Genomic DNA, 20,638 nt, shown 5'->3' on the forward strand with positions numbered 1-20,638 from the left:
AGTCCTCTCTCATCTTAGTCCAAAACTATTTCTCTTCTTACAGAAAAAGCATACATATTTGACAAAAATTAAGGTTATGGTAGAACAGCAGGGACAAGAGACAAACATAAAACCAAGATCATGAAGTTACTGAGTTCTAGAAAATGTGGAAAGAAAACAACTCAATCAGGGGACCAAAAAGAGAGAAGAACCACTGAAATGAAAGGGACATTTGGAGCACATCAGTGATAAGGGCAGTCACTGCATCAATTAGCTCTTGCTGCATCATAATGCTAAAATTCAGTGACTTAACCATTTGTTTTTGTGATGGTTGTAAGGGCTGAAAATTTGGCCAGGACTGAATTGATGCTTCTGGTTTTGGTTAGGTTCAGCTGATCTCAATGGGGATTCATTCATGTCCCTACAATCAACACTGAGGTCACCTGGGAGTTGGCTAGCGGTCAGCTAAAGCGTCTTTGTTCTCCACCATGTGGCCTCTTATTTTAGTGCAGCCTAGATTAGGCTTGCTTATATGGTGATCTAACAGTTCTAAGAGCAGCAGAAACAGTCTGCCTAGACTTAGAAGTCTTACAATATCAATTCTACCAAATCTATTAGTCAAAATAAGTCACAAGACCTGTGTAGATTCATGGAGTGGGAAAACAAATCCCACAATTGAAAAGAAAGAATGCAAAGTATTGTGGGCATTTTTGCAATCTGTTGCAGTCACCTACACAACTTTTCATGGAAGCATCATTAAGAGATGCTCTCACTCTGATGAGCTGTCTCTCACTTGGCAAAAATAAGCCCTTTTCTATAAAGTATCCCAAAAGCCAATTGTATGTCTCTATTCCTCAGGCTATAGATGAAGGGGTTCAATATGGGTGTCACCACTATATACATAACTGAAGCAATGCCATCCTTGATTGTGGAATTGTTTGGGGATGGGAAGAAATAAATAATTGCAAGAGTCCCATAGTACAAAAACACTAAGAATAAGTGAGAACCACAAGTGGACAAAACTTTGCAGATCTTCTTAATGGTGGGAACCCTTAGGACAGTAGCCCAAATGCATGCATAAGAACCCAAAATAGCACTCAATGGCAGAAGAGTTAACACTCCCCCCTCAGCGAAGATAACTAGCTCATTGAGGGAGGTGTCTGAACAGGTCAACCTCAGGAGTTCATTGAGATCACAGAAGAAGTTGGGGATGGTATTGTCAGCACAGAAGGACAGGTGGGATAGGAGGAGGGTATGAATGAGGGCATGTATACAAGAGAAGAACCAGGGTCCTGCCACCAATAAGACACACAGCTCCTCCCTCATGATGATGGTGTAATGGAGTGGATGGCAAATGGCAACATACCTGTCATAGGCCATCACTGCAAGAAGAAAATTGTCAATGCATACAAAAAGTAAGAAAAAATACATTTGAGAAATGCACCCTTCATAGGGGATAAATGCTGAGTCTGCATGTTCCTGAGCATCTCTGGCACAGTGACAGATGATAAACAGACATCAGAAAATGCCAAGTGGCTGAGGAAGAAGTACATGGGTGAGGGTATAGATGCGAGAGTCCAGCTTGATGAGCAGGTTCCCCAGCACTGTGGTCATGTACATTCCAAGAAACAGGGCAAAAAAGAAGCCCTGTTGCTGTGGCTGGATGGGGAGCCCCAGAAGGAGGAACGCGGACAAGCTGCTCTGGTTTTCCCTCCTCATTCTGCTCTTCCCACTGCTGGAGGTGAAGTGAACAAGAAATACAAGAGGGACAGGTGTGAGACACTGGTACCTGGCAGTACATGCATTTCATTCAAGTCTACATTGTAGCTACATGCTTTTTTTTCTGAGGGACTATGTCAGACAAATTGCACATTCCACCAACTGAATCTCCATAGGCCTCATTCTAGACACGAAGCATCATATTTCTAACACAAATAACAGTTTCTTCAAGGGGGACTGTAAATTTATTCACTTATTCAGCCACATTCCAGACACTATTTTTGGCACTGGCAATATAACAGGAAATAAAATTCCCAAGTTCTTTCCTTCTTGGATACTATACGTACTTTAAAAAGTACTGAGCAAGAGCTATGACTTTGCAGCCAGGATACTTGAGATAGACCTTACCTCAACAGTTTAGTACCTACATGGCCTTGGGCAACTTCTCTCTTCCAGAAAGTGATAATACTACCATTATGTAGTTATGGGGATGTCAAGGGAATTAAATGAGGTGCATATACAGTAAGAGACTTGAGAATTTGCCCCCAGGAAATTTCCCATCCCAGATACCTAAGAATTTTTAGATGTTGTAGGATTTGGGGGTCTATTCATAGTAATCTAATCATAACAAATTCCCTAAATTTATCCTAGCATTGATAATAATTAATGTTTAGTTAGCTCCTACAAGGAAAAAAGCATTTGTAATGCTAAATTGTTAAAGCTCAGGGTAGTTAAAGAATTGATCCACTAAAGTAATAACCAAGGTTGGCAGAATTCCAGCCTTTGTCAATGTGATCTGGTATATCACTAGTCACTAGTACACCCTCATTCATTTGTTAGAAAATCCTGGACCTTATTTGGAATTGTTCCAGGGCTTCAAAGCTACACCAAATCAATTGCTTGATTATCTTCCAACATTCATACATATGACAACTCTGTATTTTATTATGTATTTGAAAATCTGGACACTTTCAAGGGTGAAAAGAGAAGTTATATAAGAATTATGCCAGTACAACAGGCTTACACGAAGGCTTTCCTGGTCAACCAGAATGAACAGTGACAACGATACAAGATATTAAAATTTGCAATTGACTTTTATGTGTATTTAATTACATTAATCAGTGGAGATTTCCTGGATGCTTGAGAAGCAGACATTCCAGGAATGTTTTCTTCATGTTCCTAGTGTGGAAGAGGTGTGGACCCACAGACTCAATGGCACAGAGTAGTTGATGGATCCTGATCTTCAACATAGGACTTCTGACAGTCTTTGCAATGGAGACTTTGCAACACTTCTACTGAGAGTTAAATCGAACTTAGAGGTCGCATTCAGAAGCCCTTAAAAGGGAATGCAAGGAAAGACCATCATTCCAAAACATGGGAAGTTGGTAACAGAGCATCTTCAAGGAGCAGAGAGTTGCTCAGACAAGTGGGTCATCTCAATTAGTGGGAAGGAACAATAGGTAGAAAACCCAAAATATGAAAGAGTTTGATGTCCCTACTCCAGAGGAGCTAATACAGAAACCTTAAAGTGACAGAGGTTATCATGAGAAGGGGATCAGTAACCAGTGTAAAGATCAGTTAGAGATGAATTAACATGGGTTGTAACACAATGTTGTAACATGGGTTGTAAGCAAGGCTAGGAATATTTCTGTATAGCTATCCTCAACTCAACTAGCAAAAACGCTTTGTCTTCCTTATTACGGTTGTGTCTTTTCTTCAACAAAATTAGTGATAAAGGCAGAACAGGACCTGCCTAGAACTGAAGGGAGAGAGGGTAGGGGAGGGGGACAGGAGGGAGAAATGACCCAAACAATGTATGCACATGTAAATAAATGAATTTTAAAAAACAAAAAATATATATATATACATATATATATAAAACAAAGTCAAACCTCTGACTGAGATGTCATCTAGTGGGTCAAATTTCTTCTTTCAATTCAACCATCTTTGGAAGAAATTCCAGAAGTTAAATAGCAAATAAATTCTTAAATTCAATACCTGGATGACCTTGATTCAAGCAACTGACTGTGTGAAAGATGCAGGAGACATACTCAAAAATAAAGATGAAAAACTGAGATGGAGTTTGACAGAGGGTATTTAAATGAGCCTGTTTTCCTCAGTCCTTGCATAAAATACTCCACCTTGGACAGTAAAGAACTGACTAATGAGTTAAGAATCTCATGTTCCATAATGCACCACATATTGGGTTAAATCCTTAGTCTCATCTCATTTTACAGTTCAGGCTGCTAAGCTTCACATGGTTGAAGCCCAAGGTTTTAAATCGATAAAGAGTCAAAAGTAGGTGCATGACACCAGAGCCTATCGTGTTTCCAAAAGACTAAATATGGCTTTGTTGGAGGCTAGTGAAGAAAAGTGTCCCCACAGTACTTTTGAGTCTTCAAGGCACATGGGAAAACAGTTTCCTATTTAGCTTAAGAGAACCCTTCAGAGAGCTACCTATTGTGTCTGAAATAAGAGGACATAAACACAAGTGGAGAATGCATCTCTGAGTCTGCTTACCTAACACACAAACACACATATTACATATTCTAAGTATAGTTCTCTCTCTTCTATCCCCATTGTAGGCTAAAATAGAGTGAAAGTGTGTTTCATAAATATATGTATGTAATCACACATACATACACACAATCATAGATGTCTCTGAACTATACTCATTCTTTCTATGCCCTGTAGGTAAAACAGGTATCACTTTCATACAAATTTACATAGAACTGTCATACATAACACAACATATGATAAATGAAACACTGTTATATATAACATAACACATGAACATCATACCCAGTCATCCACACTAAAAAGCACATACTACACACAGATATATAATGTAGCCATGTTGTCAAATGCAACATAAAAATAGCATGCACACACTCACACACACCTTACAAAGAAGAGATGATTTTTCAGTAATCCATAATGTATGTATACGCTGCTTACAGGAAGAAAGTCAATTACCTACTAAGTATACTGTGTTACATAAACAACACAAAATACATCCACATATATACATATTCTCACACACACATTCCAGTGCCAAATGATGATTCCCCACTTCCACTGACCTGTGACAATCCTTGGTGAACTCAGATACCTTCTTATCAAGCTATTTCCTGAGCCCTCACTTTCTGGTCATATGAACCAGTAGACAAGGAACAAGAAGTTCTCCTGACATAAGGATCCTTTGAATGTTGCATGCCTATTTTCAAGCAGATAAAAATAGCCAAGAAGATCTGCATTTATCAACAAGATTAATACCCAGAGGAAAATAGCCCTACACTTCTGTTAGAGAAGGCACCAATATAAGCTAATTGCTCTATTTCCTGCCCTCCCCATGGGAGAGGAGCTATGCAGGGACTAGATGGGCTGAGCCACAGGAACAGGTGTGCTTAACCTTGATGTTGATGCAATGAAAAGCACTGGTGGCCAAAGTCACCTTGGCTTCTGAAATAAACACAGCATGAGTTGGCCTCTCCAAATCTCACACTGGCCCAAAAAGAGTGAAGCCTGGATCTTGCAGGCTCCCACACCACTCATTCCAACCACCTTTGTAGCATATATTCCACGGCCACCTGAGAGTTTGAAAGTCTCCGCATTCCTCTAAGATGCTCTGCAGGACTTGGGCAGGAGGCAGTAGATCAGTGAGCTTGATCCCAAAGATCAATTAAAAACATACTGATCCAAGATCAGTACCTGCTGAGCCCTTTACAAGGTGCCCCAAGCAAGGGTTCAAGTTCTATGAGGTTCCTCAGATCTATAGTGGAAGTAGTAGTACAATGTTCATGAGGTTATTGTGACAGTTAAATGGAATACCATATTTTAAAGCACTGAATTTGGTCAGTTTCCCAAAAACCAGTTAGCTAAAGGGACTAACATCCTAACTAATTTTGCAAATTAGAAACTAATTTCTAGTTACTATCACTATGTAGAACATCAACCCAAAACTTAACAGCACTAAACATACGATAATTCTCCAAAACGCAGAATAGCCTCACACCAAGAGGATTCCCCTTTGCCTCTCGTGGGGAAAAAAGGACACAAGGCAGAAATGCAGTTTCATCAGCATTGAAGAACACATCATAGGAGCCCCACTTCTGTCTCACCATACATGGAACTCTGGGGAAATCATTGAGGCTAGATGACCTGGGAGAATCAAGAAACAAATAAGGAAGCAGAGTTCATAGTGACCAGGGCTGGTATTTATCCAGTGGCACCATATTCCTGCCAACAGCAGTGCCTGACCACAGGCCAGCCAACTGCATTGCCCAGCATAAAACTAAACTGATCACTCTAAGCAACACAGTTGGGAGTGCTTCCTGGGTAGAGTCCATAGACAGTCACCTACCCAGCCTAAGTCTTCCCCAGAGCAAGTTGGCAAGCCAGATAGCCCACATTTCTACAGAGCAGTTTGTGGCTGATCTGGGAGCCTTCCTAGCTCAGAACCCAGCCTAGACACTATATAGGCAGGAAAGTGAGCCTATGACCCTGCACTCTTACAAAACACAATCTCTGGAACTTTCCAAACAGGAAGCACAAACAGCAACCCTGTGAGGCATCAGTGCCTAGTCTTAGGCCCTTCCCAGGAAAGAAGACAAATATATGACCAGTTTCCACATGACATAACCTCCTGGCTCTGTTCTTTAGTCAAGTTAAACCTTGTCTGCTCCACTGTCAGACAGAGTTGCTGGCTGGGATGTGTGTTCAGTAGGGCCACTGGCTTGGCTCCCTGGTAGGGTGGGGCCACTGGCAGGGTTCTACAGTCAGAAAGGGTTGCTGGCTGTATGCCACAATCACAAGATAAATATAAAAATATTGGAGCTAAACTTGTTTAAGATGTTGCCAACAACACAAATGAAGAGGCAGAGAATGACACCACCACTGCTACTGTAACTGACACACTGTGTTGCCAAGGAAGCCTACAAGAAGATTAGCAAAGGTGCTAATCCAGTGGAAGTCAGGAAAGATGTGGTGTTAGCAGCTTAACTTAAGGAGCAGTCTAAACATGTGATAACCCCTGAAGAAATTGCTCAGGTTGCTATGATTTCTGCAAATGGAGACAAACAAATTGGCAACATAGCTCCTGATGCAATGAAAAGGGTTGGAAGAAAGGGTCATCACTTAAAGGATGGGAAAACAATGAATGGTGAATTAGAAATTGTTGAAGGCATGAAGTTTCATTGAGGATATACTTCCCTGTACTTTATTAATATTTTAAAGGATCAGAAATGCAAATTCCAGAAATAACCATCCTGTATTCTACTGAGAGAAAATAAAATTTCTAGTGTTCAGTCCATTGTATCTGCTCTTGAAATTGCCAGTGATCACTGTAAGCCCTTGGTCATAATAGCTGAAGATGTGGATGGAGAAACTTTGAGTACACTCATGTTGAATAGGCTAAAAAGTTGGCTTTCTGTTCGTACCTATCAAAGTTCCTAGTTTTGGTGACAACAGAAAGAACTAGTTGAAAGATAGAGCTATTGCTATTGGAGGTACAGCATTTGAGAATAGGACTTGACTCTAAATCTTGAAGAAATACTTAGACATCATGACTTAGGAAAAATTGGAGAGGTCATTGTGACCAAAGATGATGTCGTGCTTTTGAAAGGAAAAAGTGACAAAACTCAGATAGAAAAACTTATTCAAGAAATCAAAACTTTCAGGTGGAGTAGCTATGCTCAAGTTTGGGGGGGAAGAAGCAATTTTGAAATGAATATACAGAGTTATAGATGCTGTGAAAAGCAACTGTTGAAAAAGGCATTTTTGAGGAGAAGGTTGTGTACAAAGTACAGAAATATCTAATTATGTGACAACCTCTTTGTAATAACATTTTGTTTAAAGTTTTAAAAGAAGATATATTGATTATAAATATATATGCACCACAAGTTGATGTATCTAATTTCATAAAACAAATACTATTATACATAAAGGAATTTTTTATTTTTGTCACGTTTAATTCTTCCCTCCACCTGATTGGTTTATTTACTCATCTAGTAGGATTTATTCTTTCCTATATTTTCTTGGTTGTATTTATCTTGCTCTTTTGGGTATAGGATCCCATTAAATACCCTCTGAAGTGCTGGTTTAGTGACTGTGAATCCCTTTAGTTTCTGTTTATCATGGAAGGTTTTAATTTCACCTTCAATTGTGAAGGATAGCTTTGTTGGATGCAGTAATCTACCTTGGCAGTTGTTTTTCCTTCAGAGCTTAAAAATACATCATTATATGCCCCCCTTGCTTTTAAAGTTTCTGTTGAGAAATCTGCTGTTACTCTGATGGGTGCCTCTTTCTTACAGCTTTCAGTATTCTTTTCTTGTTCTTTATCCCTAATGTTTCAACTCTATATGCATTATATTGCATTATGTTTCAACTCTATATGCATTATAATTGCATTATATTGTCTTTTCTGTTTGGAATCCTAAAAGCCTCCTATACCTGGATAATAATCTCTCTCAATGATTAGGGGATTTTCAGCTATTGCTTTATTGATATACTTTCTTGCCCTGGTTAATAAATTGGGTCTTAATGTTGTCTCAGAGTTATTCCATGTCTTATTCCTACTTCTTTATTTCTTTATCTTCATCTGAGTGCTCTAGTACATCTGCCTTATCTCCAAACCCTGATATTCTGTCCTCAATTTGATCCAGTGTACTGGAGAAGCTTTCAACCATGTTTTTATTTGATTAATTGAGATTTTCATTACCAAAATTTCAATTTGATTTTTTTGGAATTTCTATATCTTTATTGAGTTCCTCTTTCATAACCTGCATTTTCTCTTTTATTTCATCCAGCTATTCATGTTCTCTTGAAATTCATTCAGACATTTATTTATGTTCTTTAATTTCATTGATCATTCTTTTTCAATTTAGGGTTCATTAATAGTACAAAAGGGTTTCATGTGAAAATTCCATAGATGCGTACCATGTATTTTGAGCAAGTTCATCTCCTCTATTATATTCCCTTATACCTTTCTTTCTCTCTTTAAAAACAATATTTAGTTATCTCCATACACATATATATAATATACTTTGATCCTCTTCACCCCTAAGTACCCTCTCATTTCCCCTCTTCCTCCTGCTGATTTCACCCACTCACACATTACAGGATACAGGATTAATATCCAGAATATGGAAAGAACTCAAAAAATCAAACATCATAAAGAACAAATAATCCAATTAATAAATGGGCAAATGAATTAAACAGAAGACAATTTTCAGAGAAAGAATTTACAAATAAACACACAAAGCAATGTTCAACATCCTTCACCATAATGAAAATATAAATCATTGGTCATTCATATAATAATTTTTTTAATTCTTCATCTGAAATTTCATCCACTTAACAGTTGTTAGTATTTGTTGCTGGAGATGAGATTTGGAGAAGTCCTGTTGCCTTATTTTTTCATATTTCTTGTGTTTCTGCATTGGGATTTGTGCATCAGAGGACAAATCACTGGTTGGAAGTTTTAATCACTTGTAGCCTTTTGGTTGAGTTCAGAGAGGACAGTGTAGTAGCTGGGTTGAGGTGCTATTTCTTACCACTGAGCTGGGATAGTTCTATAATTAAGCATTTGCCTTCATGCTCAGGGATTCAAACCTGACCCTTAGCCCTGCTCAGATCAAGGCAAACTAGCTTGAGTCTTTTGTAGAAAGATTGAATGTCCATTTGAGGGCTACTTTCCTTTTGTGTACTAAGAGCCTCTACTGGCCTCAACCAGTAGGTTGAGTAGGTTCCCACTTGTTTCACAAGTCCCCAATTTATGTCCCCAGGTAGCAAATGTCAAAGCCTAGGGGCATCCCCCAACTGTGCCAAAGAGTAGGGGGGTAACAAAGCACTGAGTCCTGCACTTGCAGAGAAGACTGAGGGACCGATGCATCTGCCTGCTTGTCTCAGTCCTTTCAAACTTCCTCACATTTCACCTTTCTGTGGGAAGGGAGAAGGCTGTGGAAATTGCATAGTTCAGAGGGCCTTAGCTCTGGTTCTCACTCCCACATGGCAGTAAACTCTCACTGAGATACTCTTCCTAGAGGTGGATCTCAATGCTTTCAGACTCTTCCTCTCTGTTAGGGAGGAGGGCTTTGTAAACCACATGGTTTGGAGGGCTTAACCCTGGCATTCCCAGTCCTGCCTAGCAGTTACTGCTTACAAAGATGCAGTTCCCAGAGGTGGGCCTCAGTGATTTCAGACCCCACCCAGCAGTTCACCTCTCTGTGTGGCCAGGAGTCTGTGAAAAAAAATCATGTGATTTAGAAAGTCTGAGCTTGGGGCTTTCTGACTCACCTGGCAGCAAGCACCTGCCAGGGTGCTGTTCTTGGAAGTGGGTCTCACCTACTTCACACCTTGCCCAGAAGTAGTTCACTTTCCTGAGGAAGGTGGGACAGGTAGTGCTGTGGTAATCACATGATTCTGGGGATGGGGAGTTAGACTGGCCTTGGAGCAGCCAACATATGTAGTCAGAAGGCAGGTCTGGAGGCCAAGTACAGCATCAGCCAGGATGAGCTCAGTGCTTTCTTTCAACCATGACCCCCACGAACTTGCCATAGCTTTCACTGCCCAAGCTCTCTGCTGTTTAACATTCTCAGAAAGACCACATCAGAGATCCAAGATGGCAACGGAGACAGAGCTGCAGACCTCATGAGCTCCTGACCCAGAGACCCTGCCAAGAGGCTGCAGAAAGTCCTACTGAGGTAAAACACCAGGGAGAGCCAAAAACACAGCACGCTAAACACTTAGATCATGGAAGGTTTCTCCACACCACGATCTAATAAAAGAACAGCCTGCCTGCCAAATCCTCACCCTGTAGGTCTGCAGAGCTGCTGCTCTGTTCTACCAGGCTCTCCGCCCCTCAGGCTGTGCCAGGCCACAGCTCTGAGCCAGACCCACACACGGCGGGATATCCGCCCCTCAGCCACACTGGCCTCCAGCCGGCAGACCCACACCATGCCAGAATACCTGCCCCTCGGCCACACTGCCAGATCTACAACCAGGATCCCCACCACCGGTCCATGCCAGACCCCAGCCCAGAACTGGTCCCACAGCAGGCCGGGATAACAGCCCCCTCCCCAGAGCCCACTACCCTTTAGGCCCTGCTGAGCCTCAGCTACACATGGGATGACCAGACCCCCTTCCTGGCTCCAGCTCCTTGTGGAATGACAGGAGCCCCAGCCCACTGGGATAGGCACCAGCCTGGTGCAACACAGCCACATCCACCAGCCTGCCAGGAACCCGGCCCCTCGGGTGGAGAAGGCCCCAGCTCTACAGGCTTCCCAGATAACTGCTCCACCAGGCTCCCACTCGGGCCACCACTAGAGGTCTCCAAGCGTGCCTAAGAGACACACACAGACTGGACTGGACACTAAAGAACTAAAAACAACTAAGCTTGCAATCTTACTGTTACAGAACTGGTGATTTTTTTTTCTCCCTTCTTTAAGGATTTGGCAGCCTGCTTTGCTGTTTGATCACCCACCATCTTTCCCATTTTTTTATTTATTTCCTTTTTTCCTCTCTTCTCTCTTCCTTTTATCTTTCCTTCTCTTTTTCTTTTTTATCCTTCTCTCACGATTTTGTTAGTATTAATATTGTAACCCAGCTAATACTAAATTACACATAGTCCAGGGACAGAAACAGTACCTAGTGGAAATATGAGAAGAAGAAAAAGGGATGGAAACTATTCTCCCCCCAAAAAATAAAGTAGTATAGGATTTAGAGCAAAATGAAGAAAATGGATACCCAGACCCAGACGCCAACAAAACAAAGATAAACTATACCAAGGAACCCAATGAAGACCACAAGAACATTCTGAAAGAAGAAATTCTACAAGTAATTAATAAGAATTTCATAGAGATGCTACTAGACATGGTCAACCAAAATGTACAGAAGGCATGCAAGAAATTCCAAGACAACAAAATTCAAGAATATCAGAAAACACAGAAACAAATAAATGGAATCATAGGAGCCCTAAACAAACACCAAACTGAAACAAAGATCACCATAAGCAGAGAGATAAATGAATTGAAGATGAAAATAGACAATATTAAAGAGGAGGTGACCCATGATATGGAAAACCTCAAAAAAAAGAATGAAACAGAAATACAAAACAAAGTAGAAGGCCATTCCAGCAGAATAGAACAAACAGAAGACAGAATCTCAGAACTTGAAGATGAAATGGCAATTAAAGGAAAAACTGAAGAACTATTAGTTAAACAACTCAAGACCTGTGAAAATAAAATGCAAGAACTCACCGACTCCATCAAAAGACCAAACTTGAGAATCATGGGCATTGAAGAAGGAGAAGAGGTGTAAACAAAAGAAATGCATAATATATTCAACAAAATAATAACAGACAATTTCCCAAATCTAGAGAAAACTACGCCCATTCAGGTACAGGAAGCTTCCAGAATACTGAACAGCCCTGACCAAAATAGAGCTACCCCATGACATATTATCATTAAAACAACAAGTACAGAGACTAGAGAAAGAACACTGAAGGCTGTAAGAGAGAAAAAACAAATAACATACAAAGGTAAACCCATCAAAATCACAGCAGACTTCTCAACAGAAACATTAAAAGCAAGAAGAGCATGGGGTGAGATCTTCTGGGCACTGAATGAAAATAACTTCAATCCTAGGATACTCTACCCAGCAAAACTATCATTCAACATAGATGGAACAATAAAAGTCTTCCATGATAAGCAGAAATTAAAACAATATATGACCACCAAGCCACCACTACAAAAGATTCTCCAAGGAATTCTGGACACAGATAATGAAAGCAAACAAAACCATGAAAGGGCAGGCAATACCTAACCACAGGAGAAGAAAAAGCAAGAAAGTAAAGAGTAACACTGATTCAGCTGCACACAATCAAACCCTTAAACAACAAAGACAACTAAATGACAGGAATCACCACATACCTATCAATACTAACACTGAAGGTTAATGGACTAAATTCCCCCATCAAAAGACACCAATTGGCAAACTGGATTAAAAAGGAAGATCCAACAATCTGCTGCCTACATGAGACCCACCTCACCAACAGAAACAAGCACTGGCTGAGAGTAAAAGGCTGGAAGAAGATTTATTAAGCTAATGGTCCCTGAAAACAGGCAGGAGTAGCAATACTTACCTTGGACAAAATAGACTTAAAACTTACATTGATCAAATGAGATAAAGAAGGACACTCTATACTAATAAAAGGGAAAATACACCAAAAGGAAATAAAAATTATCAACTGAAATGCACCCAACATCTGTGCACCCAACTTCATCAAACATACTCTGAAGGACCAAAAAGCATATATAAACTCCAACACAGTGGTAGTGGGAGACTTTAATACCCCCCTATCACCAATAGATAGGTCATCCAAACAAAAAAAATCAATAAATTCTAGAACTAAATCACACCATAAATCAAATGGACCTAGCTGATGTCTACAGAATATTTCATCCAACTTCTGCACAATACACATTCTTCTCAGCAGCCCATGGAACCTTCTCCAAAATTGATCATATCTTAGGGCACAAAGCAAGCCTCAGCAAATATAAGAAAATAGAAATAATCCCATGCATTCTATCTGACCACAATGCATTAAAACTAGAAATCAACAACAAAAACAGCAGTAAAAACACAAGCAAACAACTAGAAGCTGAACAACGCATTGCTCAATGATGAATGGGTCATTGATGAAAAAAAAAGGAAATTAAAAGTTTCCTGGAAGTTAATGAAAATGAAAACATGACCTACCAGAACCTATGGGACACAGTAAAGACAGTCCTAAGAGGAAATTTTATAGCCATGAGTGCATATATTAAAAGGATAGAAAGATCTCAAATCAATGACCTAATACTACAGCTCAAACTCCTAGAAAAACAAGAACAAGTAAATCCCAAAACAAGCAGAAGGAAAGAAATAATTAAAATAAGGGCTGAAATCAATGAAATAGAAACCAAAAAAAAACATACAAAGAAACAATGAAAGAAAAAGCTGGTTCTTTGAAAAAATAAATAAGATTGACAGAGCCCTGGCAAGCCTGACTAAAATGAGGAGAGAAAAAACCCAAATCAGTAAAATCAGAAATGCAAAAGGGGAGATAACAACAAACACTGTGGAAATCCAGGAAATCATCAGAGACTACTTTGGGAGACTATACTCTAATAAATTTGAAAATCTTGAAGAAATGGACAGATTTCTAGAAACTTACAACCACCCAACACTGAACCAAGAAGATATTAATCACCTGAATACATCTATAACACAAAAAGATATTGCAGCAGCAATCAAGAGTCTCCCAAAAAAGAAAAGTCCAAGACCCAGTGGATTCACTGCTGAATTCTATCAGACGTTTAAAGAAGAACTAATACCAACTCTCCTTAAACTGTTCCACGAAATAGAAAGGGAAGGAACACTGCCTAACTCATTCTATTAAGCAAATATAACTTTCATCGCAAAACCAGACAAAGACACCTCCAAAAAGGAGAATTATAAGCCAATTTCCTTAAAGAATATCGATGCAAAAATCCTTAATAAAATAATGGCAAACCGAATCCAACATCAGAAAGATTATACACCATGACCAAGTTGGCTTCATCCCAGGGATACAGGGATGGTTCAACATACACAAATCTATAAATGTAATACAGTACATCAATAGAAGCAAAGACAAAAACCACTTGATCATTTCAATAGATGCAGAAAAAGCTTTCAACAAGATCCAACACCACTTCATGATAAAAGCTCTAAGAAAACTAGGAATAGAAGGTACGCCTCAACACTGTGAAGGCTACTTATGATAAAGATACAGCCAACATACTTAATGGTGAAAAACTGAAACCATTCCCCCTAAAATCAGGAACGAGACAAATGTGCCCACTATCTATTCAACATAGTATTGGAATCCCTAGCCAGAGCAATTAGGCAAGAAGAAGAAATAAAAGGAATACAAATAGGTAAAGAACCTATCAAAATATCCTTATTTGCAGATGATATGATCCTGTACCTTAAAGACCAAAAAAATGCTACCCAAAAACTCTTAGACACCATAAACAGCTACAGTAAGGTGGCAGGATACAAAATCAACCTACAAAAATCATTAGCTTTTCTACACACCAACAATGAATAAACTTGAGAAGGAATATATGGAAACAATTCCATTCACAATAGCCTAAAAAAAAATCAAATATCTAGGCGTAAATTTAACAAAGGATGTGTATGAACTCTACAAGGAGAATAACAAACTCCTGAATAAAGAGATCGAGTATGACTACAGAAGATGGAGAAGATCTTCCGTGCTCATGGATCGGTAGAATCAACATAGTAAAAATGGCTATACTACCGAAAGCAATCTACATGTTTAATGCAATTCCCATCAAAATCCCAATGACTTACATCACAGAGATTGAAAAATATACTCTGAAGTTCATTTGGAAACACAAGAGACCATGAATAGCCAAGGCAATACTCAGCAAAAAAAACCAATACTGGAGGTATCACAATACCCAACTTCAAACTATATTACAAAGCAATAGCAATAAAAACAGCATGGTACTGGCATAAAAACAGACATGAAGACCAGTGGAACAGAATAGAAGATCCAGATATGAATCCACACAACTATACCCACCTCATTTTTGACAAAAGTGCCAAAAACATACAATGGAGAAAAGACAGCCTCATCAACAAATGTTGCTGAGAAAAGTGGTTATCCATCAGCAAGAAACTGAAACTAGATCCATGTCTATCACCCTGTACTAGTATCAACTCAAAATGGATCAAGGACATAAATATCAGACCTGAAACTCTGAAGTTACTACATAAAGGAGAAGGAAACACTCTGCAACTAATAGGTATAGACAAGGACTTCCTCTGTACAATCCCAGCAGCCCAGCAACTAAGAGAAAGAATGGACAAATGGAACTTCATAAAATTAAGAAGCTTCTACACAACAAAAGAAATGGTCTCTAAACTGAAGAGACCACCCACAGAGTGGGAGAAAATATTTGCCAGCTATACATCAGAAAAGGGACTGATAACCAGAATATACAGGGAACATAAGAACTAAACTCTCCTAAAATCAATGAACCAATTAAAAAATGGGCAACTGAACTTAATAGAATTTTCTCAAAAGAAGAAATTCAAAAATGCACATGAAAAAAATGCTCACCATCTCTAGCCATAAAGGAAATGCAAATCAAAACCATACTAAGGTTCCACCTCACCCCTGTTATAATAGCCATTGTCAAAAACACCACCAACAATATGTGTTGGCAAGGATGTGGGGGAAAAGGAACCCTAATCCACTGCTGGTGGGAATGCAAGCTGGTACAACCACTCTGGAAAAAAATTTGGAGACTTCTTTAAAATCTAAACATAGACATGCCATATGATCCTGCAATCCCACTCCTGGGGATATACACAAAGAAATGCAACACAGATTATTCCAGAGGCACCTGCACACCCATGTTTACTGCAGCACTACTCACAATAGCCAAGTTATGGAAACAACCAAGATGCCCCACTATTGATGAATGGACCAAGAAAATGTGGTACTTGTACACAGTGGAATTTTACTCAGCCGTGAAGAAAAATGAAATCTTATCATTTTCAGGTAAATGGATGGAACTAGAGAACATCATTCTGAGCGAGGTCACCCAAGCTCAGAAGACCAAAAATCATATGTTTGCCCTCATATGCGGACTTTAGATATAGGGCAAATGCAACAATGTGGTTGGACTGGGACCACATGACAAGGGGAGAACACATTTGGGTGATATAGAAATAGGTAGAAAACCCAAAACATGAAAGAGTTTGATGTCCCCACTCCAGAGGAGCTAATATAGAAACCTTAAAGCAACAGAGGTGATCATGAGAAGGGGATCAGTAACCAGGGTAAAGATCAGTTAGAGATGAATCAACATGGGTCATAACCTTTGTACACGAAAGCAATGCTAGAAATATTTCTGTACAGCTATCCTCAACTCAACTAGCAAAAGCGCTTTGTCTTCCTTATTAGGCTTGTCTCTTTTCTTCAACAAAACTAGTGATAAAGGCAGAACAGGACCTGCCTGGAACTGAGCGGGGAGAGGAGGAGAGGGTGGGGGAAGGGAGCAGGGGGGAGAAATGATCCAAACAATGTATGCACATGTTAATAAAAGAATAAAAATAAAAATAGAGAATGACCACATCACACCCTCTTGATCTCCATGACCTCCTATCCAGACACTGTGGCAATTTCCCTCGACCCCCTGAACTTTATTTCTCCCTTCTTTTGAAACCCCCAGGGTAGCTCATTCTCAATTAGCACCCCCTCTCAAGCAGGTGCCTTGCCATAACTATCTAAGATAAGGGGAGTGACAAAATGTCCTCCTTCACCCAGGTTAGTTTTCCACACCAGAGCAGTCACAGTCTCACCAAATCCCACACTGTATTTAAAGTTGGAGGGGATTGTGACCTTATCCTGTAGCTAGAATTGTCGGTCTGCTGCCAAGGCTGTCTGGCTTACCTCATGATTGTCTCATTGCCTTCACCTCTTCCCCCTGGGGGGCTGGGCATAGAGCTTGGGACTGTTTGGCTTTACTTTTTGCCTTTCTGTTTCTCTGATTTTTATCTGCTTTGCCATCTCTTTCATGATTCCCAGTGCACTTTCTCTTTCACTTTTCAGAATAGTCTTTCATTCTTACTTGACTCTTCTCAATAATGGGATCAAAATGAAGAATGCTTCTGATCCTCCATCTTGCCTCACCCTCCTGAGATGCATCTCTTGTAGGCAACCAGTGATTGAGTCTTATTGTTTATCTAACCCACCAGTCTGTATCTTTTCATTGAAGAATTGAGACCATTAACATTCAGGTTATTATTGAAAAGTATGCCATAATTTCTGACATTTTGTTATGTTTGTAGTGTTTAATTCTTTCCTTATCTTCATTTGATTATTTACTTTCCTTGTAAGATTTATTTTTCCCTGATTTTCATGGTTGCTTTTATCTTCCTCTGCTGTGTGTAGGATTCCTTTAAGTATCTTCTGGTGGTTTAGTGGTTTTCTTTAGTGTGGAATGTTTTTACTTCTCCTTTAATTATGAAGGTTAGCTTTGCTAGATACAGCAGTCTAGGTTGGCAGTTGTATTCTTTTGGGGCTTGGCATATATCATCCCATGCCTTTCTTTCTTAGAGCTTCTGTTGAGAAATCTGCTGTTATTCTGATGGGTTTGCCTTTATAGATGATGATGTTCCTCTCTTTTCACATTCAATGTTTTTCCTCATTCTGGATGCTCAATTTTTTAACTATAATATGGTGCAGGGAGTGCCTTTTCTGGTCTTTTGTATTTTGTGTCCTAAAAGCCTTCTCTACATGAATGGCCTTCTCTTTTTCAAGACTTGATACATTTCTATTAGTATTTTATTGACTATGTTTTCTATGCTTTTAGCTAGCATTCCTTTTCCTTCTTCTATGCCTATGACTCGTAGGTTTGGCTTTTCAGTCATGTCCCAGAGGTATTATAGATTTCTATTAATGTTTTCATAGCTTTTTATTTGAATATTGCAACCTACTTTTTCTTCAAATCTTCTATTTTCAACTTGGTTCGGTCTATTAGCAAGGCTTTAAACTGAGTTTTTAATTTGAGCTGCTGAGTTTTTCATTTCCATAATAGCAATTTGATGTTTTTCAGGATTCCTATGTCATCATTGAATTCTTCTCTCATATCCTGCATTGTCTTCCTTATTCTCACTCAACTGTTCATTTGTATACTGTTAGAGTTTGTTCAAGCATTTATTCATATGCTCTTTATTTTATTTCATTGGTCATTCTTATGTTCTTTTTAATCCTTTGAGTTTTCATCCACTTCACTATCATTCAAGTCCTTTATTGGGGTATTGGTGACTTTGGGAGGAGGCAGGTTACCTTTTTCCTATTTTTTGTGTTTCTGCATTAGGATTTATACACATGAGATCAGGTCATTGGTTGGAGATTGTAATCTCCTGTAGACTCTCAGTTTCAGTATTCTCAATGTTCTGGCAAGACTGAGTATTGGCAGGGTTGAGGTGTAATTTATTACCACGAACAATGTGTATAGCTCAGCAATAACAAAATCACCAATTCAAAACCAAGCCAGGTATTTAAATTATGGTTAAAACAATTGGAAAAATCTTCTAAACCATGATAATATTACATACAAAAGAAATTAGAGTTCTTATAAGGTGCAGCAGGAGCTTTAAAACATTATAGATGTAAGAATAAAATTCAGTAGTAAAAAGAAGCAGAGTGAGGGGGAAGAAAGAAAGTGGGGACAGGGTGGTAAAGTATATGGAATATAGGTATATGAAATAGCAGTGTGTGGAGAATGCTGTTCAACTATTGCATAGAAAGGCAATATAGTCAGGGAATGAAGAGGATAGAAAAAGTTAAGAATAAGAAAAAAGAAAGTAAAATAAAAATAGACAAAAATTTTAAAAATAAAATTACTTCTTCTTTGTTGAAGAGGAGAGAGTACTTGTTCCTTATTGAGGAGGAGAGCAGCAGGTGTTCTCCAATCTCTGGCTCTCAAGGTTCTGCCTGTGGTTCTTCTGTTGTATTTACTCCTGGTTCCCCTCTGAGCCCAGGATTGTCCATAATTCCCTCAGGGTACAGTGGTCAGTGGTTGGTTAAGGCTCTGGTCCAGGGCAGCCATTGCAGAGGATTGGACAGGTCTTATAGAGTATCAGCAGTTCCATGGGACAAGGCTGTTCCAGGAGTCAGGTAGCTGTGGCCACTGCAGCAGGTCTGGTGGGAATGGGGTGGTTCCAGGCATGTGTGGCAGCAGCTGAAGGAGTGGAGAGGCCTCTGTGTATAGCTAGTGGGTTGGGGTGCACCCCACCAAGTATACCTACTCCCATGACTCACACCTGGCCTTCTGAAGAAGATCCAGTGACAGCTCCAGATCATCCACAGAGAGGTTTGCCTTCTTCCACCTATCACACAAGGTTGATGTTTCATTTACAAAGTAGCACACTGCCAGCTCTTGCTACATAAATAAGCTGGGCAGTGAGTCTAGGGATGAAGTAGACTAAGATACGCTCTACAGAATTTGCCCACTCCTAAAGCTGTCCTTTGCTCTGGGTGTAGGACTCTGGTGCTAGTTGGCTCCTGTCCAACTGCAGTGAGTTTTACTGATTTATGCTTAGTGCACTGGGCTGGGATTTCATTTGCAGAGTGGCACATGGCAGCTCTTGCTACACAAATACAATAGGCAGTGGATCTAGGGATGAAGCACATTAGGACACACTGTGGAGTCTGCCTACTCCCATGCCTGCCTTTTGCCCTGGGCAGGGGACTCAGGGCACTAGTTGACTACTGCCTGGCCACAGCAAGTTTTACCATCTCTTACCTAGACTGCCAGGCTGTGGTTTTCTTAGTAGCCCTCTTGTTTCTCAGATATACTATTGTGATGCCACAGAAATTATATTCAAGTAACCCTTATTTTACTGAATAAAAATAGCTCCAAAATGCAAGAATAGTGATCCTAGCAAATTAAATATGCCAAAGAGAAACTGTGAAGTGCTTCCGTTAAGTGGAAAGGTGGAAGTTCTCAACTTACAGGTGTGTGTGCATAGGAAAAACATAGTATCTGTAAGATTTGATGCTACCCACAGTTTCAGGCATCCACTGTGGATCTTGGAATATATTCCATATAGGTAAGTGGGGACTAAATCATTTATTATGTTTAAATTAAACTTCAATTTTGAAAGAAGCTCAATGGCCTGGAGATAAGTCTAGGCTTTGGACACTATTTGGTACCTGTGCATAATACAGATTAATACCAGGCAAATAATGTGCTTCATCTGAATTATAAGAGATAAAATAAGAGATAAACCTTGGAAATTTGGGTGGTCCAGAGGTAAAAAAAAGAAGATCAGAAATGATACTATCATTGCATAAAAATTATCTTCATCTCAA

General features: G+C 39.6%; 2 pseudogenes; one reads left to right on the forward strand and one right to left on the reverse strand.

Moving 5' to 3' along the window:
* Positions 1–768: 768 nt before the first annotated feature.
* Positions 769–1,698, reverse strand: LOC109702657 (olfactory receptor 1J4-like; annotated as a pseudogene).
* Positions 1,699–6,497: 4,799 nt separating this feature from the next.
* On the forward strand, positions 6,498–10,796 carry LOC109702658 (60 kDa heat shock protein, mitochondrial pseudogene; annotated as a pseudogene).
* Positions 10,797–20,638: the final 9,842 nt, after the last annotated feature.

This window comes from Castor canadensis, chromosome 13 (assembly GCF_047511655.1).
Source record: "Castor canadensis chromosome 13, mCasCan1.hap1v2, whole genome shotgun sequence".
In the NCBI taxonomy this organism is placed as follows: domain Eukaryota; kingdom Metazoa; phylum Chordata; class Mammalia; order Rodentia; family Castoridae; genus Castor; species Castor canadensis.